Source organism: Anas acuta, chromosome 3, assembly GCF_963932015.1.
Source record: "Anas acuta chromosome 3, bAnaAcu1.1, whole genome shotgun sequence".
NCBI classification, from domain to species: Eukaryota; Metazoa; Chordata; class Aves; order Anseriformes; family Anatidae; genus Anas; species Anas acuta.
In genome coordinates, this window is record NC_088981.1 from 42546406 (window position 1) to 42562319 (window position 15914).

The window sequence follows — 15914 nt, forward strand, 5'->3', positions numbered from 1 at the left end:
GAATGGAGTTAATTTTCTTCATAGCAGCTCTTTTGGTGGCGGCCTTTGCATTTGTGGTTACAAGTTGGTAACATGCCAGTGTTTCGGCTGTTGCTGAATGGTCTTTGCACAGCATCCAGGCTTTTTCTCCAAGCTTCTTGTTGGGGACATGAGGAGTGCCATCACCAGTCCAGAGGATGAAGTTTGGCTGCCACAAGAGTCTCCACGTGGCAAAGATGGAAAAAGTGAGCGGTGCTGTGGGACAGCTGGACCTGGGTGCCTGATGTTGTAAAGCCTTGGAGCTCCTCCTGCTCTGCCCGCTGGCTGCAGCCCTGGCTGGGTGCTTCTGGCACGCCACAAACCTCTGCTGGGACCCTGGCTGCAGAGCAGAGGCAGGTCCCTGGCGGGTGGCCCCCTTGGGTGGCTCCAAGCAGTGCCTGGGGCAGCTTCCTGGTGCCTGCCACTGTTGGCTTGTCCTGTGCCACTTCTCTGTTTTATTTCAAAGCTGAAACACTGCTGTGGGGCAGAACTGGAAGAACAATTCCAGCTGCATCAAGCCCCCGGGGCTGTGGGGCATTGAAGTACCTGGTAGGTTTCAGAAGGGAAATGTGTGTGAGCTGGGCGCAGCCTCTGTGCTGAAGGGAAGGCTGCTGATACACTAGTAAAAGGAGGGTTATGGACAGTGGGAGAGGATCTGGAAAGAGTAGTGAAAAAAGAGCTAGGTTTAAAGCGTGGGAGGAAGGAAGTGAGGTAGCAGCTCTGGCTTGTAAGTGTCAGGGCTCCCCCGATATAGCCATATGGTTGCAAGCCACACACGCAGCTCAAAAGCTCCCCGAGTGTAGACCACAGCGTAAATAACATCTTACTCATCACTTTACAAGAGGTAAAGTGCTGGTATCAGTTTTATTTCATCAGTATTAACTCCTTAATCTTTCTCAGCTTTAACTTGGCTTGGAAATGAAAACGTGTAAGTGCCTTCTACGGCCAGCGGTGGTGGAAGGAACAAAATCTCGCTGTAAAAAGGACGCGGAGCCTGAATGAATGCGAAATTGAAACCCTGCCACAAATAAACCTTTATTTCAAGCGTGCTATGCAACCGCTGCTTATCCCTTAGCCCTCTCCCTTCTCCAGACGAACCATCCCAATTCGCAAGCACAAAGCCGCGTTTCAGCGTGGAAGCTACAGAGGGGTTAAAAATAAGGCTGCATTTCACTTGCTAATCCTAGGTCTTTGTCCAAGAGCTGCTCTGGGCTTTTTAGCTCGCATAAATTAAATCACTGGCATAGGACCACCTGCTGAGAAAGCAGGCTTTGTTTTCTCCAGCGCGTTCCCACTGGGCTGCAGCGCTCCTCTGCTGTCGCACGATGGAGCCATCCTGCAGAGGTACAGAAGCAGCTCGGGAGCTCCTGCTTTTGGGGTCCTCTCTCTGCCAGGCTGGGTTAGCTGAAAGCTCGGAGCACCAGGCGGGCAGGGGGCTTGGCAGAAGCCCCGTCTCATGACTAAAGGATGGGATTACCACCTGCCTCCCAGCTGAGCTTCAGTTGCGTGGTCCTTAGGGGCTTTTGGGACTTCAATTTGGCCAGAGCTCCAGCTGTGACGCAGTGCATCCCTTCCGAGGGCTTCTCTCCGTGCTACCATGCCTGCAGAAATGCCTCACATAGGTATTGCTGACAGGCTGAGGTTTTTAGGGTCCCGATGGCTGCGCCCCAGGCTCAGCCTGTGACTTGGGTGTGCTGGTTTTATTTAGGTCTGGGCAGCACCTGAACCTGCCTCCCCTATGCCCAAATCAGCCCAGGTATGAAGTAAGAGACAGGATGGGTGAGAAAAACAGTCACAACTGGCAGGCATCACATTGGTTTTCCTTACCCCTTATTTTTATGTAGTTGCTGTGAAAATTGGCAGACTTTTCCACTTATTGAGGGTGGGGCTTGATTCCTAGTTTATCTTGCTTTATAGGATAGAAATACCCCCAAAGATGATAGTGCAAGATGGTTTATTTTGCTCATTTACAAATAAGTTATTTGTCCTGTTCTTACCTGGTGGGAGGAGACAACGTACCGAGTACTTTACTTTGAGTTTGAAATGGGTCCAGAAATGTCAGATTTGATTTTCTGCTTGCTGCGGGGCTGTGGCTTGGATAAGAGACGTCTCCTTCCAAAGCTTCCCTTTTGGGTTAAAACAAAATGGCATGAGCAAAGGAGGACTCTGACAGATTCACCTATCATTGTTACTGAACCAATAAATGTTGGCAGCGATGGTAGCCGTAGTGGGACTGAAGGGGCTTTTGTGTTGTACTGACTTGTGAGGACACTTGCCTTGAGCTGCCATAATTGCTTTTCTACTCGAAGTGGATTTTAGCCATTCAGATGGGGACTGCATTTGTGTCTTAAGCAGTGTTTGCGAGTGAGGAAAAATGATTTTTTTTTTTAATTATCTTCAGCAAAATGACTTAATAATAAGCATAGAAGTGCCACTGTATCACTTTCTGGCAGGGCTGTTTGCCCACTGTAGGATGATTAGTGAGATATCCTGCAAATGGTTCAAGTTCCCAAAAAGGAGGATGCTTGTGTTATCGCATCTGCACTGTACGATTTGTCAGATGTGAGTGAGAGTATACGAAAGAAGGGGGGTTGGTAACTTTCAAGCCTGGAAAATTTGTGAAACTGTGTGTCCTTTTGACCTTCTCACAGCTTTTAGTCTAGGAGAGCCCTCTAGCAAACTCTTCATCAGTTCTTCATCAGAATTTGGGAAGAATAAATTAAGGTACTCCAGGTGCTGACGCCGTATTGCCAGCCCTTTCTTCATGCAGAAGAACACTGACTTTTTGTGTACTTATTTCTAAAGACAGTAAGGAGAGAAAATGGCAAAATTTACTTGGTCTTTTGCAGCATCTTCTTACGCAAGGATGGGGTGGCAAGAGGTACAGGCCTGCAGCAGTTTGGCAGCAGCGGCTGTTTGGTTCTTGCTAGGTATAGGAGAGCCTGATTCTGACACAGTCCTGGCATTTTTAAGGTTGATGGAGACCAGCTTACGCCCCAAAGCAATTGGCATCGGTTTGATTGCTTCCTGCTGAGGTTAGATTCAGAACTGCTTCCCGGAGGGAAATGTTCCACAGATCTCCTGCCCTCTAGTAGATGTCATTTAGGGAGGATGCCACAGATCCTGGGCCATCTCTCTCCAGATGTAACATCTTTTCAACTATTCCCCCACAGCCAGAGGAGAGGAGTCTTTCTGCTGACAGCCAGTGGAGAGGAGAGGATTTGGAAAGCAAGCAAAGAGGAAAAGGAGAGGGAAGCCAGGGACGTGTCCCCTGCTAATTCATGCAGCAGCTGAGTTTTGTGCTAAGTTCAGGCAGCCTTTACTTTATTTCTCTAGCCCCAGCTTGAGGGACTCGTTCTGCAGACATTCACAGAGCTGTGCTGGGGCTTCTCGGGAACAGGGACAAAGCTGAGCATCACTGTCCTACGGATGAGGGCCATGGGCTGCTTCTGCTGCCAGAAAGGAGAGAAGAAAAAGAGCAGGGAAGGAAGCTCAGGATGCAGTCACACTATTACTAGGGTTCTCTGCTGATGAGCTGACCTTATTAACAATCTGGTTTCGGGTAGGAAATCAGCAGCTTAAAAATAAAGAAAGAAGCTTCTGGTAAGCAGAAAGCAGAGCAGCTTTGAAAACCAGGCTGTTTCTGGTTCTCAGAGCATCTTAAACATCCGCTGCTTTATTTGTGGTATTGCAAGCACCTAGAAACCTCTTTTGGTCACAGACCTCCGTCGTGTGCTGCAGTGTGAACTGCGAGCGGGCACTCGCTGTCCTAGCACACCACCAGGTGTGAGAGACAGTGGGTGGGAGAAGCAACAACATTGCAGGGAGGAGAGGCTGGTTTCTGTTCAGTTTGTCGTGCCAGTTTTAGAGCAGCTTGTGGGAGTTCCCTTCAGTAACCTCAGGGAATCGTATTGCTGGGTTTGTTTTTTTTTCTTTGTTAATTTTCTGGGAAAAGGAGTGAAAAGTAAATGCCAACGTTACAAAATAATCAACTTTTTGTGTTATGACACAGACGGAAAAATCCATAAAAACGAATCTGATCAGCTGCTGCCATTGGGTGAATTACACGGCCTGCGCGGGGGAAGCCTCAGCTTCATCGGGCAGGGCATTAACTCAGGAGGGAGGGCTGACTCAGTGGCTGTCAGCCCAAAAGGGAAAGTACCCATCCTTACTCATCGCTTGAGGAGAAGCACTAGAGCAAACAGATGCTGATTTTAGCCTGGTTAAAGAAAAAAAAAATAAATAATTGTCTGTCCCAACAAAGGGACTGCTGCTTGTTCCTGCCAACGGGGCACAGCGATGCAGCTGATTCTCAGCTCTCCGTTGGGAGGAAAGCTCAAAGCTTTCATTTGGCTTCGCTCCTGGATCTGCTGCAGGTCACTTGTGTTGCCTAGGCTGTGCTTTCTGTGGCCCTCGCACAGACGAGAGTCTTCCCTAGAAAGGACTTGCGAGGTTTGCACAACGTGCTCCACGGGTTCCCGGCTGAATCGAGCTCCTTTGTTTTGTTTTGTGCTAGAGGTGAGCAGTACAGCATCCCTGCGTTTATTCACCATATCCCAAGTGATTATCAGAAAATGTGTAGACTGACAGCCTAATTCCTGCCCCTTTTGTCCTCCCGCTAGCCGTGCATGAAACTTGCTGTTCTCTTAATGTGCGCTTTACTTTCTTTTCTCAGACTTGTCGAGACCGCTCGGTGTTTTCAGGAGATGGCTATGCAAATGTGTGCTGCCGGTACCTGATTCTTTCAAACTGACATTTTCAAGTACGTTCATTAATGGTTTCATAACCCAAGCCCGTAACAGGGAGAGCCTAGAGTGTGTGCCTCCTGGTAGCACATCCAAAAGAAATGTGTGTCTAAGAAACCTGTTATTAGCAGCTCATATTTTGTTTGTGCAGTGACATCTGAGAGACTTCCTAAGCTACTTATTTTTCCCTTGCTTCAGAGGCAGATTTCTTACTGCAGCAAGGGGCAAATCTGTTCTTCAGATCTCAGCCTGTGCTGTATTGTCTGGGTGAGGAGAAATACTTTTGTTCCTGAACCATGGAAACTTCACCAGCTGGAAATCTCCTTTGACCCAAACGCTCTCTCCCTGCAATAGCTAGGGATTATCATCTCTCACGGTATTACTGCCCTCGCTTTTGCCTTAAGCTGCTGTTGCTGTAGGAGCAGCACCGGATCTTTCACTTCTCACCTACTAGCAAGGGGACTGTGCCCCAGCAGCACGTGTTTGAGGGGAGGCTGAGCACACATGGGTGGGGAAAATCCATTAGTGAGTGGTAGTGTTGAACTTCAATGCCTTGAAGTTTCGACTTGTTCTTTCTGGGTAAGTATAATGGTATTACAGCTGGGCCATGTGTCCACAAAGCGTGGATAAATTGCATTAAATGGTTCCTCCTAGCACTCTTTCATTCCTGGTTTTGGAGATGAATATAAAGCAATGTTGTCTTAACACAGAGGCAGTACCTGAAAAATGGTTCAACCTCTACACGTAGGTCCAGGGCCTTGAGAAGCAGTTGTACGTGCATCTTTTTTTCCCTGCCAGAGTGCAGTAGTGGTAATGTTCAGAATTAACTTCTGCACACGATTCCCAGGGACTTCTGAGGGCGGAAACATGCCCTTAGAACTCATGGCACTTCTCATCTTCAAAGTGCATTATAATCATTAATACATTAATTAGGCATTCTCCCCTTCCTTCCTGCTAAGAAGGTTTATTAAGTGGAATGTATTTATTTTGGGCAGCTTCTACAAGCAATCGAATGAATAATTTTCCTAATAACGTTAATAGCCAAGACATGAAAGGGAACAGGGATGATGGGAAGAACAAGGGACAAAGGTAAATAAAGCTGCACTGCGAAAAGAGAGGAGCAATTTCATTCTAGGCGTAATTCCACCTACCCCTGCAACTCCCACCTGGCATCTGTGCAGCCTTTGTTGCTTCTGTCTCCCCTAACCTCCGTGTCATCACACATCTATCCAACCTTTATGTCAGCACACACAACTTCAGAAAAGGAGGTCATGTATGTTGGGGACCTGCAGGAAAGGAAAATGTAGAAATAGCTTGCAGTTGCAAGGTGAAGAAAGCCTATTTAAATGTTTGAATTACGTATGCTTTCAATGCCTGAAGTGTTTCTATGAGAACTAGTGTATAATCTAGCACGTTATTTCACAGTGGGTGAGTTGCAGGACTCAGGGGGTGGAGGAAGGTCATGAAAGAAGATCGTGGCAGGTCACCTTTCTATTCAGGTTGAAAATTTTAATCTAAAACGAATGAAATCTTGCTTTCCATCCCCATCTTTACCCCTCAAATATTATTATATCCTCAAAGCACATACAAATGCACGGTATATAGATGTTACCATACATATGTTGGTTTTGCTCCTACTATTATAGTAAACGTTGGGGGAAGGACATAAAATGTTTGCTCCGAATAAGGGCATACCCCCACAAAAGCGCTGAGGCCCTGTGATTTAGAGGTTTGAGTGCTGCACTGTGAGTTCAGTGATTTGTATATTGGGCAGTGCTCTGCTGGTTGCTAAATGATTTCACCTCTGTCTTCTTCCTGTCCTGTTTATTTAGATCCAGAAGCTTATAAGCAGGGGGGGACTACAAACTAGATCGTCTGGCTAGACCTCTCATGTACCACATTGCAGTCCATTGAGCTTAATATAGTTAGGGCTGTAGTGAGCCCAATAACCTGTGGGTAGTTGCAGCATGTCTTCCACCAAGCCCAATGTTTGACATTAAGCTCTTCAGGCCAGGAGGTGTGTTCTGAGTAGTTATTAAACCAACATCAACACCGTGAAAAACAAGGGTGATATCAATAATTTTAATTAGAAAAATCTATTAATATTTTATTGGTTAAGCTTGCAAAGACTTTAAAACTGTGAAGCCAGCTACTATATATCATCTGTAGCCTTCAGAATTATAAACTGAATCGCTGCAGAAAGGAGACTAAGAGATGTTTTTTCAGTTCTAGTATGCAAATACTTCTGTAGGGCAACAGACCAGGTATTTGAGTGTTGTTTAATACAGTAGAGGAGGATGTAACAACAACAACAAATTCACAAAAAAAAAACATAGCTAGGAGCTGTGTTCCAGCAAATGTAAATTTGCAGTTAGGCGCAAATAGTTACTGAGCTCCATAAAGTAGTAAGGGAGTAAAATGCTACAGCTGGTGGCATCCAGGATAAATGTTATGAGTCTGATTGTAGATTTTTATTAAACAACATAAACAATCAGCCCTATTCTTATACATCTTAATGCCTAATTTAAAGTTCAAGTAGTATGCCTGTGCTGCTTTGATGGAGAGTGGCTTGCCAAATGGAGCAATTTTTTGGAGGGTAAGAGTTCTTTTGGCTAATGTGCATTTGACACTTTGACAGCTTCACTCAAACTCTGTCAGACCAAGACATGTTTGTCATCATCTTTTTTTTACTGAAAAAGCTAAGCTTGTCTGAAATCTTGAAGGAAAAAAATGCTGACTTAAAATCGTGTCAGGGCAGGAATGGAAGGATCCTTTTTAACCACCTGCCTGGTTGTAACAGGAGCTCATCTCCTCCCTTCTGCACTTCTGGCTGTGGAGAGTTTGCCACTGCCTGCCTGCCATCTGCAGGAGTGGGGGAAACAAACAAATAGGCTGAGAAGTGACCTCAGTCACTTGGAGGCACTCACAGCACCAGCAGGCAAACAAGATCTCAGCTGATGTCCCGCATGTTGAAGTGCTGAAAAGTCAGGCTTCAGTCCTGGCTACCTGATAGCCTTGGCTGTGGGTGCAACCTTTGCTTTAGCCCTTATTGCCTTAGCACCACAGGTGCTGCCACTACAGCTACCTTGATTAAAGGTGGCCAAAGCATAGCCAGAAGTGCTGCAGCCGTATTTCTGACGGCAGAGCATACTTTGGCTTTAAAACCTGGCCATGGGCACAAGAACAGATTCTCTTTCTTGCAGCAGCATGGGAGTGTTCTGACTGTGCAGCAGAGTGAGGGGAAGAAAAAGAGTGCAATGGAAAAAAAAGGAGTGAAATGAAGTTTGTGGTTGTAGGGCTTGTTGGGCAGCTTCTGCTCTGTAGCTAGAACTGAGCTGTCGCCCTGGTTCAGTGAATGAGAAGAAAATGAGACACTGAGGCTTCCCTGCTTAAAGGTGCAATGATAACACTTGTTTGGGAACCAGATAGATTGGGAATCCATCTTTTCGAGTCAGTCTTAAAATGAAACTTGTAGGGATTCAAACACAAGTATGTTTCTGGATTTTGTTTTGAAGCCAGTAGGAAATGTTCAAGTCACACACAGACAGCAGAAGTAGAAATTCCCAGTGCAGCCCGGTTCAAAGCATGGCCTGCCCTGCTGTTCCTATTTTTAGTATTTCAAGAATGCTTTTATTTTATTGGTATGAGAGACAGCTGGGATGGGAATTGCAGCATAGAGCGGGACAGGTTGAAACAAAAAGGCAGTTCAGGGGCAGCCCCTTTTTCCTGTTCCTTTAGAGCCGATGCAGAATGCAGGTGAGTAACAGAGGGACTAATTTCTTGCAGCTGACAGATGTTAGCTGGAGCTGTGGTTTCCCCAGCTTTGAAAAGCAGCTCTTGAAGGCTGCATGGCATGCGTTACGGTGTGGGTGGTTCCACTTTCCTTGCCCTGGATTCCCGCAGGACACGCTGCTCTTCCCTGTCAAGATGTTTAGCACTGGACACGAGCCCTGCTCGGCTGTGGCCTGTTAGCAACTGCAGTGTGAGCTGGGATATGGTGAGTGTGGGCTCCTTGTGTTGTGGCCTTGTACGAGGTAATGTCTGTTGTTGCTCTTTGACCAAAGCTTGAGATGGTTTTGTGCTCAGCTTTTGTGGACACCTTGGCTCATGAGCCTTTATCTTGTCCTGGTTCTACTCTTTGGAGCTGGGTACGGTTGTCTCTGGCAGGCCGCTTATCTTCCCTGCGAAGGGCTGTATCCCAGCATCTGCAGTATTTCACCCCTTCGTGCACTTCCTCTGTTTGCATACCGATTACAGAAATAATTTTTGCCTGCTGTACAACATTCCATGGGTTCCAGAAATGCAGGCTATTGTGTTTGTTAAAGAAAAGAAAAGCTGTAGCTTGGTATTTCGTGTGAAATGCTCCTCAGTACGATGTGGCAACTGTGTCAATAGCTCTCAGGTTTCTGAGATGTTAAATTGAGAAATTAATGTGGTGCATCAGGGCACTTGAGGGGAAGGCAGGCTCTATAGCAGATCACTGAGCCGCTTAACTTGCTCTAAATGTCCCACATATTTTCAACTTGTGTTTTCAATGCACATCTTCTGAAATGCCCTCACCTTCTTCGATTCCAGTGACAACAGTTCCCATGGGTCTTCTGCAGCATCATGCAAAGCATAAGCCCTGCCACTTGTCAGTCTGGTGACAGCTTTTCTTGCACATGCCAGCTGCATGAAGCCATGCTACTGTGCTGATCATCTTGCTCCTCCTGTCTTGGGTTGGATGTTTCTGCATCTAAGCATTGAACAAATGGACTAATCCACATCTTGGAGGCCAAGAGATTTTCAACATCTGCAAGAACCCTGCCCTACCCTAACAGAGGGAGGGTAATGGACCCCAACAGTTTGATGCCATATGGTTTTGGCTGATTTATGGCTTTAATCATTTCCTTTTGGCAAGGGAGTATCCAGCTCTGTGCTTTCCCTACAGGAACTGACTCATGGAAATGGAGTTTTCCCCCAGTGTGCTGGGAGAGTGAATCTCTGTGTGTGAGGAAGCCAATAAGCTAATGTGCAGATTTCTAAATGTGGGGGAAAACCCATATTTGGCCATTTTAAATAAAGCTAATTTTATGCATCAGCCAATTGCAGGTTCATCTATTCTATATCACATATTACTCTGCCTCATTGCTCACAAATTGCATAACTGGTGACCTGAATGTTGGTGCTGTGCAGAGGCACATGCTGGCTGGTGGTGGATAGAGCTGATCAGATACGTGCTGATAATCTTGATGTAACCATGCAAGTGGTGGCCTAGCTGACAGGTCTGTGCAGGTCATGTGTCCTGTGTTGATAAAACATCATGGCCTTCAGCACTATCATCATCTAGGCTCCAACCTGCAATTTGTGGATCTGAAAACACAAACCACTGTGAGCTGGAGGCTCAGACGGGCAAGCACATAGTGACCAAATACAAAGTAAAGTGTATTTACTTAAGCCTCAATGAAAATGATTTAAGCAAATACATTTTATCTCACTTCTGCGATAGGCCAGGAGTGTATGCGGCCTGCCAGTGCAGCTCAGCAGCTATGCTTTGTGAGTTGCTATAGCTCACCTATCTGAACTGGAGCCTGAGAGGCCCATCCTTGCTATTGCAAGACTGAACTGTTGCAACACTATCTGTGATCCAGCCAAAAGAAGGAGAGGGCGCTGTGGTAGGGTGTACTTCAGGTTGTGTTTGAAGGAGATCCAGCTGACCATGGTAGAGCTCTCTGTGGGTCCTGGGGTCTGTGTATTCTGGGTCCTCACAGGATGGGTGCCTCTGCTTTGTTAGAAGTGTCTTGGTAAACTGGGTAGTGTCTCACCTGTACCATCAGAAAGGTTTTCCCTTCTGTGTTGTTTTCCTCTGTCCTAGGATGAAGTGCTCCAAACGATGGAGCATTCTCAGTATCCTCAGCAAGTTGTTTCCCACCTTTGAAGACTAATGCAATGGAAATTTTTCTTTGAGCTTCAGCCTGACTTTCACTGGATCAATTCTATCTTCTTATTCCTGGATACAAGAGGCAGTGGCAGGAGATGCAGGATTTCTTGCATCAGGATTTGGAGGCACAGCATCAGCCTTTCCCCAGCTGTGAAGCAGCTGTAGATGGTCAGGCTTTGAAGCAGCGATGCCTTTCCCTCACGAACAGGAAACCTCCTGCGTTTACCCATGTTGCTTGCTGACCCCCTGGTTGAGATTATTTTTTTTTTTAATTATTTTGAAACATTCCCATTGTACACAATACATACGCAGCTACAGCCCTAAGAGAGTATCTATGCTGTTACACACAACCAGGCTGTGCCCATGGCTAAATCCACAGCCTAGCAGAGCATTAGCTGACAAGCAGGTGATACGCCGAGAACAAATGGGGAGCACAGAGGGTGTTTGTTAGGCTCCTGGGGCTGAAGAAGTGGGGATCTGTGCTTGGGAACAACGACAATTTGCATCTAATTTCTCTGGGCTGCAGTCCTGGCGACAATGGTAGATGTTCATCTGTAGCATGAAACCGCTGTGTGGCCGGGGCTGAATGGCTGCCTTTGTTCAGGGCCGGAGCAGCAGGAGCACTGCAAATCGGGACCAAAGCACCGTGTCACACAGCTTTGCCACGAGCACCAGAGGGGGGAGGGAGAGAAAATACACGCTGGTAAGGCCTACCCCAGCCTACCCAGTGTCTCCTGTGCCCCAGGGGAGGTGCTCCTGACACCGAGAAGCCCTCCTCCTGCTAGAAAGCAAAGAGAAGCCAGCGCCATCCTCAAGCGACTCTCCCATGGGGCCACAGTCAGGGCCTGCCCATGCTGGGGTTGCCTCAGCTCTGTGCTGAGAAGGGAAGGAGAAACTGTCTGGTGCTTCTCCCAGGGGAATTTGGGAGGGAAGGTCAGGCAGGGGTGAGCCGAGCCACGCAGGAGGTCCTCCTCTTGCAGCTAGCTGGGATGCCAGGGAGAGGTTGAGCAGCACTAGGTGTTAGGTGGCTGGGGCAGGGTCTCCTCCCTAGGTGAGGCCTCAGTAGGGTGGTGAGGAGGAGTGTGAAGTGTAGATGCAGGGCCCTGTGCCTCCATCAGACACCTAATTTCAACCAGGTGAAATTACAGGTGGCTGGCATTCCCCTCCTGCCTTTGCTGAGGCATGCTCAGCACTGGGCCCAACGTTCACTTCAACACCCTTTGCAGGGGGCCCAGAAAGTCCCTCTCCAGGCAACTCAAGGCTCACGCTGGGCTGTGAAAACCGTGTCCCCTGAGGCTTTAAAGACTGGAGGCAACAGCCACAGAACAAGTTACTGTAGACAGCAGCAACGTAACCTTCCCCACGGTCCCAGGCTGAAGTACCCTGTCTCATAGCTGGTCAGCCCCTGGTTGTCCTCCTGCCCCTTCTCCTGGCTAATTGCAGTAGCTGCATTCCTGATACATGCACCAAAAGAGCAGGCAGCAGATAATCAATGGGGTCTTCTACTGGTCTCTTACCAGGCATGATTTGTAGGCTGCTGTTAACTGCAGCAGGAGGGAGGGAAGTGTGGGGAGCGGGAGCCTATTCTCTCTCCCCACGGAGAAATAATGCTTGGCTTGGGGATTAACTGTGCCAAGCACTGTCGCAGAGACCTGGGTTTCTCCCGCCTCACCCACCCCATTGTACTGTGATCACCATGCCAGCTAAATTAGAAGTACTGTTAATTGCACCGTGTGCTCCTAAGCTCCTTTCCATGGCTTTCTGGAGGCTGATTAAGAGAGAGAAAGTGAAGTGGGGATTATTGGGATCCTGGAGAGTTAGTGGGGGGGGGGGGGGGGAAGGAAATTCCTTGGAGGGGAAAAGGAGGGATTTGAACAGCTGATGGCAAGCCTCTGCAAACAAACCGGGAGAGTTAGGCAGCAGATGGACTAACACTCGCTGGGCTTGTGCCAATGCATCAGATTGATTTTAAAGATGAAGCACCCACTGCCTGGGAAAGAAAGCCAGTAGCCCTGTGAGTAGGAGCGCTTCCTGGCAGCTGTTCAAACACTAGCTGCCTTACAGTTCACTTTCAGTGTACCAGGAGTCAGTGAGAAGTGCTGGGGGCTTGGGATATGAAATACGACCAGTGGGGACTACAGACCCATAAAGGGATTATTTTTGCATGGAAGATTGCATGGAAAATAATGTCCATTTGCTCAGGAAAACCAGAAACTCACAGTGCACAATTAAAGTACAAGAACAGAGCAAATGGCCATCGAGTCAAACTCCTTGTCTTCTGACTGCATTTCAAGTGAAGCTGCAGAGTTCTCTGGAGTTCGGTTCCAGAGGGAATTTTCTTGCTGGACCTTGGCTGTAGACCTGCTTACGTGCTGAGGTACGACTGCTGTCCCTTATGATGTTAGCTGTGTTACAGACAGCTACTGCAATGTCTCTGAGCTGAACTCACAGAGCTACGTACCTCGGTGATGGGTTTGGATACATCCACTGACAAATGCCTCCTTTTCCCGCACCATCCATTTCCTTCTACAGGAACAATATGGACTGAAGTGGTTTATTATTCCCTCCTGCATTTTTCTCAAAATGAAATGAAAACCCCCCTGTTGGTGAAATAAGACTACTGAATAATAAAACACACGAAGGCTGTGTTCAGTAAAATAAGCATTTTCACAGCGGTTCATTCCATCACACTATACGTACATATATACGTGTATGTAATACAGCCTGATGGTCTACTTAATTTATGAAGGCTATTCCATGGTTGTTCATCTTAATTTCCCATTATATATAATTTGGTTCTCTTTAAGCATGCAGTACACTGTTTTTATGGGATGAGCAGCGTAGAGACACCAACTCAGGCCCTGAACCGGTGCCAGCTCCCACATCTTGAATTGCCCCTTGAACATAAGCTTATGTAAAAGTTAATCAGTTTTGGGGCTGATCGTACAGCATGTGCAGTTGTGATTAGAATCTATATTTAAGACTTGGCTGCCAAAAAGCCTTCAGCAATGACAAGCTTAGTTTTTCAGTGAAAAGCTCACGCAAGCACGGGGTGGGCCAGCAGTGCCATGCAGCTTAGGCTCTGCCGTGAGGAAATGTCACCCCCATCCTGCCTCTACCCATGCCAGCCCTCCAGCGAAGGGTGCTCGTGTTTGGCATCTGCCTCCTCCTCCTCCGGCGTCCTGCAGATTCTGGTGCAATCGGGACAGGGTGAGAAAACAAATAGGCTGCAGCAGGCATGGTGAAACACAGCCGTGGCAGATGGAAGAAGGCCAGCAGAGGTCTGTAATTGTGAGGGTCAAGGGCAGAGGTGGGAAAAGGTACAGAAGGAGCAGCATTAGCTGCTGGCTGCCATCGGTGGAGAGCTTCCTATGTTCCCTGTGCTGTGTTTGCAGAGAGGTTTGGAGGAAACAAACACCCAGCTGTCACTCAGCGCTCAGACGGGGCTCTGTCTCCACGGCTGGAGCAGTGTGTTTTGACTTTTGAGTAGCTGTGGCCTCACTGAAGCCAGAGAACCCGACTGGAGAGGATTTTTGGTCAGGTTGTCAGCTTTCAGTTAACTAAGGCTCTTATCTGCCTGCTTCGCAGTGACAACTGTTGCTCAGGGGCTGGGTGCCTTAGCCTTTCACTGCTGGCATGTCTGATGTGAATTGTGTGGCAGGTTCTGCTGGCTGCCTGGCTGTTCATTGCTTTGTGTAAAATAGACCTGGTGGTCCACAGAGAGCCAGCAGGAATCTGGCACAGGGACTGCCGGGCCCAGGTGACATGGCATGCACTGAATGACAGGGTATCCAGATGTACCCAGTCCAATAGGAGCTCTCTCTTCTGCTTCCCCAAAATAGCATTCCATTAACTGCAGCCCTCTCTTGGTCTGCTTTACTAAAAGACTAATTAAAACATTAAAGCAAAAGTTCCTTCCTCCTGTCACCCTGGGAGACTGCATCGCCCTTTGCAAAGCTGAGATATTCCACCCAAAATACACAATCTGTCCCTTGGGTTCCCCCAGACTTACTGCTCCTGAATTTGGTGCTCTGTCCTTGTTCTGCTTTAGCCACATCTGGTCCTGGCCCCAAACACACCACCTCAGCCTCATCCTGTCGGTCACAGACACGGCTTGTCCCTCACCCCTCCCTGCCTTCCCTCTGAACTCGGTTTCTCCTCCCAGTCAGGAAGATTTGGGGTCTGGAGGCAGAGATGTTTCCCCTCTGACAGCATTAGGCACCCTTTTATGCCTTGTACCAGGCACCTGGTCCACTGGGTCACCAGGACATGAAGTCTGCACCGTGCAAAGCCTGGCCCTGCACCCAGGCAGCCTTAGGCACCAAAAGGGACCAGCGCTCACTGTGACATGTGTGATGCAAGTGTGGTTCCCCGTTGTACCCCACCAGTATTATACCACTGGCTTCAGCTGGCAACACCGGCATAAAACAGAGCTTGATGGGGAGTCTGGTTCAGGGTTTGCCTCAGCAAACTCATTTAATGGGTTTCTAGAAGGAGGAAAGTCACGGTAACTGATGGGGAATGCATCAGGTAAGAAATGACAGGTGTCTGACTGATAGCCAGGCATGTTAAAGATATGGGTATTTACTGGCAGGGAGAGTTACTGGAGCAAAATATTTTGTGATTCATGGAAAAGAAATGTAAACATATAATTATTTTGTTTTACTTTCTCCTTTCCCGGTCACTGAGGACACTTGATTTAAAACGTTAGCTACCTGCCTGGAGAACAGAAATGTTCTCTGGGCAGATTCTGAGGCTGGTAGCACCAAAGTAAACCTGCAGTCGTGCTCCAGCATAGTCAGCGGAGTTCCTCTGCATTTACACCAGTGTTGTGGATGAGCTTCTGGCTCATGAGAGCAATCAAAGCTAATCGACGTGGCTGGAATTTGAAATTTCAAATGCTTCCCCTGAATGGTTGGTGAGCAATCTGCTGGCTAGGAATTATTTCCGGAAAGTATCCAGCAGTTAATTTCAAATCCCATATACATTTGAGATGTTCATAAGCTACTCGCAGACAATTTGCAAACAGAAAAAGAGGCTAAAATTCATCAAAATAAATGATCTGCCATGAATTATTCATTTGGCTCCCATCAATCATGCCAAATGTCTCCCTTGTTGTTAGTCTCTGCAAAGAGATCAGGGATTGAATTTAGCTTAGAGACAGAAGTATGCTTTCACCCCTAGAGGTGCCTCTTCAAAGCAGACTCGCGGCATGTAGGTGATGTGAATAA

The 15914-nt window shown here is 47.5% G+C and overlaps 1 long non-coding RNA gene across 1 annotated transcript in view; it reads left to right on the forward strand.

Moving 5' to 3' along the window:
* Positions 1-15914, forward strand: part of LOC137853939 (uncharacterized) — a 22232-nt gene continuing 6318 nt past the window's right edge. Inside the window, exon 1 of the long non-coding RNA XR_011094841.1 lies at positions 1-224. This is a non-coding gene — a long non-coding RNA (uncharacterized lncRNA). The remainder of the gene's footprint in view (positions 225-15914) is intronic.